Source organism: Lygodium microphyllum, chromosome 8 (genome assembly GCF_053477565.2).
Source record: "Lygodium microphyllum isolate KBCC chromosome 8, Lygodium_microphyllum_v1.1.10, whole genome shotgun sequence".
Classification (NCBI taxonomy): Eukaryota; Viridiplantae; Streptophyta; class Polypodiopsida; order Schizaeales; family Lygodiaceae; genus Lygodium; species Lygodium microphyllum.
Genome location: NC_141142.1, coordinates 129,565,772 through 129,574,396, shown reverse-complemented (window position 1 = coordinate 129,574,396; position 8,625 = coordinate 129,565,772).

The following is an 8,625-nucleotide window of genomic DNA, read 5'->3' as shown; positions in this document are numbered from 1 at the left end:
ATGAAGCACTTGCTCATGGTGCTTTATTTCTTCATGAGCCAAGTATAGAACTGTGGGTTATACTCTAAGTGGGTGTGACTGTCCATGTTTTGAGGCCTAATGCCTATTAATGTAATGTAGGTCAGAACATCTTTTGGGAAGTCTCTAGAGTTCATTTTGTTAGCAATGTGCACTTCTTCCCTCATTAAGAGTCAATCCAAATAGGGATGGGCCATGACATGTGTCTCTAAAGGTCATTTGTATGTGATGGCCAAGACTGTAAACAAGGTAGGAGCCACATAGGTAGGGTCATACTTAGCGGTTTTGATTGTGCGTCTCTACTCGGAGTTGGACATACTTGTCAAGATTGTGGGAGAGAAGGAAGGAGTCTCACTTGTAGCTTTCTTGCTTGCACAATGGGGGAATACACACAAGGGTGGAGGCTGAAAACAGTTTTCCTCTTCTTAGTTGTGTAAGCCAAAAGAACTCTAGTACAAAGAAATAGAAGAACCCTATATATGGGTCTCAAACCAAACTCAACTAACTAAGGTGGCATACTAACTGAGCCACGAACTAGAGTAGATAAGGATAGCTGTCATCTAGCTATTATTCATGGGCGATGTACCAACCGCATCTGCAACTGACAAGTCGGTGACATAAATGCACAACGGTCACCTTGGCATATCACGAGTGGAGCTCGATATCTCAACACTCCCCCTCGAGCTCAATCCCAATTCCTGCACACCAAGCAGGTCTCTGAACTTGCGCAGCTTCTCTGCGCCCAATGCCTTCGTAAATATGTCAGCTACATGATCCTCTGTGCTGACATAAACTAGATCAATAGGACCTAGTAAAACCCTCTCCCGCACATAGTGATAATGCACCTCAATGTGCTTTGTTCTAGCATGATAGACTGGGTTATTTTCCAAGTGTATACTGCTCATGTTGTCACAGTAAATGACAACTGGCCCATCTGTAGGCTAATGCATATCATAAAGTAGCTTATGCAACCAAGCTACCTCACATGCAGCCATTGCTGCACCCCTGTACTCAGCCTCTGTGCTCGACAAGGCAACTGTAGGCTATTTCTTGCTGCTCCAAGTGACTGCAGTACTCCCAAAAGAGAACACATATCCACTGGTAGATCGTCTATCAGAAATACTACCAGCCCAATCAGCATCAGTGTATCCATGCAACTGTATCTGAACCCCAGTCTCATCAAGTAGTCCATACTGCAATGTGGACTTCACATACCTGAGTATGCATCTAGCCGCATCCAAATGCGGTTTCCTTGGAGCCTGCATAAACTGACTTACCAATCCAACAGCATAGCTCAAATCTGGCCTGGTAAAAGTCATATAAATCAAACTTCCTACTATGCGTCTGTACATAGTAGGGTCTTCCAAAAGCTCACCTGCATCTATGCTAAGCTTCACATTCTGCTCTAAAGGAACTGAAATAGGCTTACAACCTGTCATCCCATATTTGGACAGCATCTGCAAGAGCTGTATCCCACTTGGTGATCTAATCACCTCAATGCCCAAGAAATAATGCAGCTCTCCCAAATCCTTCATCTCAAACTTCTGCTTCAATAGTATTTTCACATGAAGGATATCTTCATCACTATCACCTGTCATAATCAAATCATCAACATAAATGACAAGTAGTATAATACATTTCTCTGATTTTCTCACATAAAGTGAGAAATGTGCCTTGGAAATCTGAAAGCCAATAGTGACAAGATATTGTCCTATCTTGTCAGACCATGCTCTAGGTGCTTGCTTCAAGCCATACAAGGCTTTCTTCAACCTGCAAACAAACTCAGGATGAACAGCATGCACATAACCTGGTGGCTGCTCCATATATACCTCTTCTTGCAAATCACCATGCAAGAAGGCATTCTTTACATCCATCTGATGTAAAGACCATTCCTTTGATGCAGCCATAGCAATGACTGCTCTTACATTGCCATCCTTGCAACTGGACTGAATGTTTCTTCATAATCAATGCCATATGTTTGTGCATACCCCTTGACTACTAATCTTGCCTTGTATCTGTTCACAGAACCATCTGCATTGTGCTTCACCTTATAAACCCACTTATAACCAATTGCATTCTTATCTTTAGGCAAAGGTATCAATTCCCATGTAGCATTTGCTTCCAAGGCATCCATTTCTTCATCCATGGCTTTCTCCCTTTTTTTTTCCCATGTCTTGCTCAAAAGAAGTGGGTTCTGGTTCCTGTATCACTTTGACCATATATGCATAGTGAATGGCTGTAAATCCATCATATTTCAGCCTATCCACAGGATACCTAGCTCTGGTAGACTTGCGCAAAGTAGGTTCACTCCCAAGTGCTCTCAAAACATCCTTGTTCTTCCTTAATCCAGGTGTAACAATAGAAGGAATACCCAACTCATCATCAATGCTCTGTTCTGAGCCATTGGATTCACCATCCACATAAGAGTGACCTACATTCACATCAAACATGGGCTGATCTACCTTCTCTTTTCCTTTTCGTGATACCTGAATACCACTATCTGCATTGCTTTGAGAAGATTCTCCTGATCTCAATCTGCCTGTCCATGGCGAAGAATGTGAACCACTGCTAGAGGACGCTCCAGGTCCACTAATATCTTGTGACTGCTGCTGTGAATTCTGTACAGCATTACCATTTTGTGCATCTACATTATCAACCACATTTACTGGTTTATACCAGCTACTCATCTCATCAAAAACAACATCTCTGCTCACTATAAACTTATGAGTAGAAGGGTTATAGCATCTATACCCTTTTTGCTGCAGAAAATAACCAATAAAGATGCACTTTTCAGCTTTTGGATCCAACTTGGATCTCAACTCATCTGGCACATGAACATAGGCAATGCAACCAAAAATTTTCAAATGAGAAATATCTGGTTTCCTACCAGTATACCTCTCCTCTGGAGTCATGCCATGTATTGCTGCAGTGGGAGTCCTGTTAATTATGTAGACTGCTGTAGCAACTGTTTCAGCCCAATAAAAATCTGGCAAGTCTTTTTCATTGAGCATGGCACGAGATACCTCTCCAATATGCATGTTTTTCCTTTCTGCAATTCCATTTTGTTGTGGGATATGACTGCATGAATTTTGCTGCTTTATGCCATGCTCCTGCAGGAACCTTGCAAACTCATTTGAGAGGTACTCTCCCCCTCCATCTGACCTTAGGCGTTTTATTTGCAGGCCTATTTCTTTTTCAACCATAGCTTTAAGAGTTTTGAAATGCCCAAAAACTTTACTTTTCTTTTTCATAAAATACACCCAAAATTTTTTGCTATAGTCATCAATAAAAGTGTCAAAATAATGACAGCCTCCAAGAGATGCAGCCTTAGTAGTCCACACATCAGAGTGAATTAATTCCAATGGCTTCTTACTCTCTTGAACATGTCTAGGAAATGGTTTCCTTGCCTGTTTTCCAAACTGACAGGCTTCACATACCTTATGCATTTCTGCAACCTTGAATTTTGGCAATCCTGCAATAATATTTTGGGCCTGCATTGATTTAAGTCGCTGTACATTAACATGACCAATGCGTTTATGCAAGATATCAATATCTGCAACTACACCGATCCCATGTGCAAACATTGTTGCACTCAACTCAGGCATGTCTGCATCCAATGTAAACATTATGCCCTTCTTCTTTCCTTTTGCTATCAAGCGACCTTTATTTTTCATATCCTCAACAAAGCATCCATGGGAATTAAATCTGACCTGCAAGCCCTGCTCAACCATTTGACCAATAGAAACCAGGTTCTTGGTGATATTCGGAACATGAAATACATCCGACACGTATTTCTTTTTCCCATCCTGCATAGACAAAGGAATTTTTCCAATCTGCACAATAGGATGTGCAGTATCATCACCAGTCTCCACAAATCCTGGTTTTTCCATTTTCCTTGCATCATGCATCCATTCTGCATGACTTGTCATGTGGTTTGATGCACCTGAGTCAACATACCACACATCGTTACTTTCTTCTGCACTTGTCACAGAATTGGTCATGTGCTGCACCATAAACAAATGCTCATTTCTGTCATCACCCTGTCCACTAGAAGATGCATAATTTCCTTGTTGCAGTTTTCCATTCATGATGTCATTCTGCTTTTTATAGGAGTCTTTAGCCATATGACACATTTTACCACAGTAGTAGCATTCAACATTGCTGTTTGCATTTTGCCCTCTTTGCCATCCACCACGACCTCTTTGGCTCCCCCTGCCTCTAGAGTTACCACGTCCTCCTCCATAGGACTGGTTTTCTTGAGTTTGCTACATATTCTGATTTCTACCACGGCCTCCAGATCGGCCTCCTCTACCTCTACCTCTACCTCTTCCAGCATTTGAGTAGAAGACAGCTTCTTTTGAAGTTCCTCCTGAAGAAGATGCACCACCATTTCTCTACTCCTCAGAAATTAGAAGAGCAATCAACTCCTCAAAATCAGGAAATCTTTCACGGACGGAAATGGATGTTCGAAACTGTGCATAATCCTTTCCTAGACCATTCAAGGTCACAGAGACTAAATCATCATCATCCACTGGTGACCCAATGGAAGCAAGTGCATCTGCAATCTTCTTCACCTTCATGTGGTAGTCATTGATGCTCATACTTTCTCTTTGCACATTGTGCAACTCTTGCTTGAGCTGCATTTTTCTGGCTTGCGTATTTGTGCTATACATTTTTGACAAAGTATCCCATGCCTCCTTTGGCATACTTGCATCCTGAATATGCACAATCATAGAGTCTGAAATGCTGATAGACAGCCAATACATAACTTTCCTGGCTCTCTCATGCCATGCTTTAAATGCCTACATTTGCTGTTGATTGGGAACATCAGGAAGAACTGGTTCTTCTTCATTTCCTGCAACAAATTCCCAATATCCTTTTCCCATAAGGAAATTCGTCATTCTAAACTTCCATGCTTGGAAGTTGTTCTTGTCAAGCTTTTCAGTGACAATTTGTGAAAGAGAATCAGACGCCATTACAGAACACTGCAAAAAATTCTGTCACTGCAAAGAACACAGCTTCAACCTCACAAGGGCAAATCTGCAAAACTGACGAAAGTGGTATTTGACCACACAGTCACTTCTTAGTGACGATTTTGCATCAACGGGCAACAAGGATGATTCTGTAACTCCCAATGTCTCTGCACACAAGCATACGATGCAATTTCTACAGTAATTTTTCACTGACCTATAGAACAGTGGTCACACAGCACAAAACAAGACCTTTTCCTGAGTGCGTGCAGAAAACTTCCGCCTCCAAAACAGGCCCCGAAATGGCCTCAAATAAAAAAAACAGAGCAACCAAGGGCTAAAGCCCTTGCCCGTAGCATATACTGCCCTCTTGCTACACCGCGAAGGGCGTCTCAATCTGAGATAATGCACTCTTGCACTTTCCGGCTGTGCTACCTACAGAGACTTGCTCCCAAAACAAAAGAATGAAAGCAACACTGGTCCTCTTACCAGAACACCGCGAACTTGGCTTGCTTTCTTGAGCTCCTTACCACGAACAAGGCTCTGATACCATGTCAAGATTGTGGGAGAGAAGGAAGGAGTCTCGCTTGTAGCTTTCTTGCTTGCACAATGGGGGAATACACACAAGGGTGGAGGCTGAAAATAGTTTTCCTCTTCTCAGTTGTGTAAGCCAAAAGAACTCTAGTACAAAGAAATAGAAGAACCCTATATATGGGTCTCAAACCAAACTCAACTAACTAAGGTGGCATACTAACTGAGCCACGAACTAGAGTAGATAAGGATAGCTATCATCTAGCTATTATTCATAGGCGGTGTACCAACCGCATCTGCAACTGACAAGTTGGTGACATAAATGCACAATGGTCACCCTGGCATATCATGAATGGAGCTCGATATCTCAACAATAATTTGGCAGCCCTCTTGTTCCCATTGGAAATTCAGAGCATACCATTTTCACATAAAAGAAGAGCTAGAGTTAGCTAGATTTGTTAGCTCTTCTAGCTCCTGGCTTGTTGCAAAGAATTTGCTCACACTATTTGATGTGATTAGTTGTTGTTTGCTAGCTTGCTCTTGAGAGATCTCATTGGAAATCAATTCGTCAACTACCTCAGAAATCTTGACGAACACGAACTCATATTCCTTCCAAGTGCATGGCAAGGAGTGCACTTCCATTGCTAATGTCTCATCGAGGAGGCCTAAGTCCACAGCCATTCATAGCTCATGGCTAGCATAGTGAGAATGTGGCATCCAATCATTCAATGCATGTGACGAGATCATCCCCATATTTATGGTGAGATATGAGGCCAAGACAAGGATAAAAATATGTTTATAGGAGGGTTTAAGGTGTTGAGAATCAGCAATCACACTCAAACAGCCTCTTTGTATGGAGTCTCAAGGTCAAGGATATGCAGGCTAACTTATCCCATATGCACAATGGTGCCTACTGCAGTTTCCTACTTTCCTATAAAGCATTGTACTTGCTTCCTTTCTTAATGCAATGATAGTACTCTTTTCTTTTCAGTGAAGTGTCAATGTCATTGTCCACATACACAAGATTGTGTTTATGAGTCCAAGTCTCAATCTTGGAACCTAATTCACTTGTGTAACAAACAGTGTCCTTGTCTTCTCCATCATGAGTCCACACTTCTCATTTCATCCTCCATAGCTTCCGATTTTGCCATGCTCTAGATCCCGCATTTCTCACATGGTATCAGAGCCCAGTTGGGCATGGCATTGCTTGTCTAGCCTCTCTTGATTCCTTTCAACCTCAGTCTAGCTCAATGTCAGCTCATGACTTCATCTCCCAACTCTACTCTCACTGAAGCTTCCATGGCAGCCATAGCCAGCAGCACCCTGTCAGATTGAGCTGCTTATATCTCACTCCACAAGTCAAATCTCTTGGAGCTTCCTTCTGGAAAAGTATTCCCCAACTCACAAAGCTTCCCTGTATCACATCAATCCAGGACATTGGACCATCTGGAGCTCAGCATTGTGAAAATCCCCAATCTCTGCTCTGTGTCTGCCATAGCCAGACAGGACCTACCTTGCTTGGAGCTTCCATAACTCTTCAACCAGGCCATTTTAGCCCACGATTTCTTCTAGGGAGTTGTTCCTCTGCTCAAGGCGCTTCATCCTGGCATGATAATCGATGACATTACTGCGCCCTGGCTTCAGCATTGCGAAAATCGCGGAATCCTGTCAGAAATGCGCCTGCTGCTGTTCGACGTGACTGCGCGCTGCATACTGTCCACGATTTTGATGATTATGATAGGACTTTTGTAGCCCATGAAATCAGCTTCCTAGGCATATAAAAATTTTTGAAAATGATCCACTGTAGCTCCTGCAATCAACAAAAAACCAGGCCCCTGTCTCAGAAACCCTAAATTCCACCATAGCCAAAGCTTCAAAATCTTGACATTTTTTCACTGTTTCTCTCACTGAAGTTATCAACAGTGATTTTAATCACTGAGCAATACTCTCTGAAGTTCATTAAAGTACTATCACTCAGATCTGAAGGCATCAGCATCAAATCAAGAAGGGGAAGATCACTTGGAGTAAAAGACTTTTGCAGATTTGGTATTCATTGACACTCAGTTAGTGCTTTTTAGCACTTGTGTCTCTCAATCAATTCTTCTGTTGCTCAAATCTAATAAAGTCTGAAGTTGATTTGCTACTGTTCCCGTAAATCTAACATGGGCAAAGACTCTCCAAATGCTCAATTCAAAGGAGTCGGATTCCACACTTGGCAAACCCGCATCAAGCTCATCCTGATGAAGAAGGGTCTCTGGGCCATCACAAATGGCAAAGAGAAGAAACCTCGAGACGCGGACCTTGCAACTACTTGGCAAAAGAATGATGACAGAGCTCAGGCCATTATCAAACTGGAGCTAGACGACACTTATATCCACCATGTGGATAACTGTGAGACCTCACAGGATACATGGAAAAGACTTGACACCCTGTTCGGTGCACAATCTAAATCATCAAAGTATGGTCTCCTGATTGAGTTCTTCAGGCTTGAAATGAAGTCCAGCACATCACTTGCCACACACCTCAATTACATGGAAGGACTCCTAACCCAACTTGCAGGAATAAACATTAAAATGGATGAAGATGTTTGCATCGGTGTTCTACTTAAGAGTTTGCCTCCTGAATATAATAATGTATCAACAACTTTAATCAACATGCCAAATCCTGAACTTGTTGATATCCAGGCATCACTATTAGAAGAAGAAAAGAAGCTAAAAACCAAAGAAGAACCAAGTACCTCTAGAGATGAGCATGCATTATATATTGGCAACAGGTACAAAGGCAAGAAGGATCAGCTCTTTTGTGACTTCTGCAAAAGGACCGGACACACCGAGAAGTTTTGCCACGCAAGAAAGAGATCCCAAAAGGCCTATCTAGTCGCAGTCAAAGAAGAAGAAGAAAATGGAGCAAAGGAAGAAGATGAAGATGAAGACCACCAGGATCGGAAGGACAAGACTCATCAGTCCTTGTACTCTCATAATTCTGATAGACTGTTTTAAAAGCCTTGTATTTCCTTACCCTAATGCTTCCTGCCATAAGCTTTGTAAACTCCTTATGTAACTTGGCATTACAGTCCCTGTACACTTTGTGAGGCCCCTGTTACAGC